The 1,737-nt window shown below is 47.5% G+C and overlaps 1 non-coding gene across 1 annotated transcript; it reads left to right on the top strand.

Moving 5' to 3' along the window:
• The first annotated feature begins 469 nt into the window (after nt 1–469).
• On the top strand, nt 470–604 carry LOC136455753 (small nucleolar RNA Z247). Its single transcript, XR_010759225.1, has one exon. It is a non-coding gene; the product is annotated as a small nucleolar RNA Z247 (small nucleolar RNA).
• The last annotated feature ends 1,133 nt before the right edge of the window (nt 605–1,737 follow it).

Genomic DNA, 1,737 nt, shown 5'->3' with positions numbered 1-1,737 from the left:
TTGCCTCTCCCTTGCTAGGTTTTCCCGTGACAGAGAAGTTCACGCGCCACAATTACCAGATGTGGCACGCGCAAGTAGTCTCCGCCCTGAAGGGCGCCCAGCTTGCCGGGTACATCAAGGCCACGGCGAAACCTCCGCCGGCGTTCCTCACGCTGACGAAGGAAGGGAAGGAGAAGGGTGTCACTGATGCGCCGCCAAATCCGGAGTACGAGATTTGGGTGGCAAAGGACCAACAGGTCTTTAGCTTCCTGCTGTAATCTCTTGGGAAAGAGACCTTCGCGCAAGTTCAACTGCGCAGACGGCGGCCGAGTTATGGGCCGCGATCGAGGCGACCAACGCCTCCCAGTCCCGTGCGCGCGTGATTGCCACGCGCATGGCCTTGGCGACGGCGTCGAGGGGGATGTCGACCATCGCAGATTACTTCACGAAGATGAAGACCCTGGCTGACGAGATGGCGTCGGCCGGGAAGAAGCTGGATGATGAAGAGCTCGTCTCGTACATCCTCACCGGGCTCGATCTGGAGTACAACCCCGTCGTTTCCGCTGTCTCCGCCAGAGTCGAGCCGATCACCGTTGGTGAGTTATACACCCAGGTAGTTTTATGCACGTGCTGGAGTTCACCCAGATAATTGCTATTGATATAGAGGGAAAGACATGGAGAAAATTTCGTAGGCCAACTGGTGATGCAATCTACATCCATAAAGCTCAGGGTCAGTTGTGTTTATGTACTGCTGATACTTTGGTTCCGTTCGCGTGCCCTTAAACCCGGCTTGATTCGATTATTTTTTTATCCGGAACAGTGTTTTTCTCTCACAAATTCATCCAGCATTCCTCCAAACCATCCAGATTCCTCCAGAATTCAGACAAGCGAACAGACCCTTTGACTAGGAATGAGCTCTCAATCTGTATCCTTGAAGACTATGATACTAATAAATGTACATTGAAGCATAAGGTGACTACACTGGAGCTATTTGGAAAGAAGAATATTGAAATTGGTACCGATGTTTGTGATGCGGCCTATAGAGTGATTGCATTTCATCCAGAATGGAATTTGATTTTCTTTGTTGGGGAGGACAAAGCATTGCTTGCATATGACATGAACCGCAGTAAAGTCCAGGTCCTCTCTGCCTAGGCCATCGGCTATCTAGAAGTACCTGGAAACTATTATGTATGAGCGGCTAAGGAGCCCATGGCTTCTCAAAATATGTTTGTGGAAAATTCTTCTCCAATTTCTAATATGATAATTGGCCTTCAATTTGGAGCTTTAATTTTTGGTGAGAAACATAGCAAAGACATGGATAAATTTACTGCTGCTGGTCTTTAATCAAACATAATTTTTAGAGGTGCTTTACTGTCCGGAAAAGAGGAGAAAAGGAAGCCAAGGAAATATATGTTTATTGGGTCCATGCAGGTGGAGGTGGACATCACGTGAAGTTCATTGGCGTGGAAGAGTATTTGCTAATCTGGTAATCTGAGTACACGTCCACGCATGCTGCTTGTAAGGAAACCAGAGATTCTAATGACGTGATTTATATCCAAAACCGGATTATTAAATAATATGTGCTAGCTTCATTATTTGTGCATCGGCATGGTAGGTTAGGCTGGTGTGCCTTTTTGTTTATTATATATGGTTGAGTCCGAACCAAATATATGTTTGGCGGGTTTGAGTCAGAGTCTGGTCTAATTGGTTTAGAGTCGGCTGGCCTGCGTGCTGTAAAGCCTGGGCGATGGCCCTCTA

Source organism: Miscanthus floridulus, chromosome 5 (assembly GCF_019320115.1).
Source record: "Miscanthus floridulus cultivar M001 chromosome 5, ASM1932011v1, whole genome shotgun sequence".
In the NCBI taxonomy this organism is placed as follows: Eukaryota; Viridiplantae; Streptophyta; class Magnoliopsida; order Poales; family Poaceae; genus Miscanthus; species Miscanthus floridulus.
The sequence above is the reverse complement of the archived record's forward strand: the minus strand, read 5'-3'. Positions and strand labels throughout refer to the sequence as shown.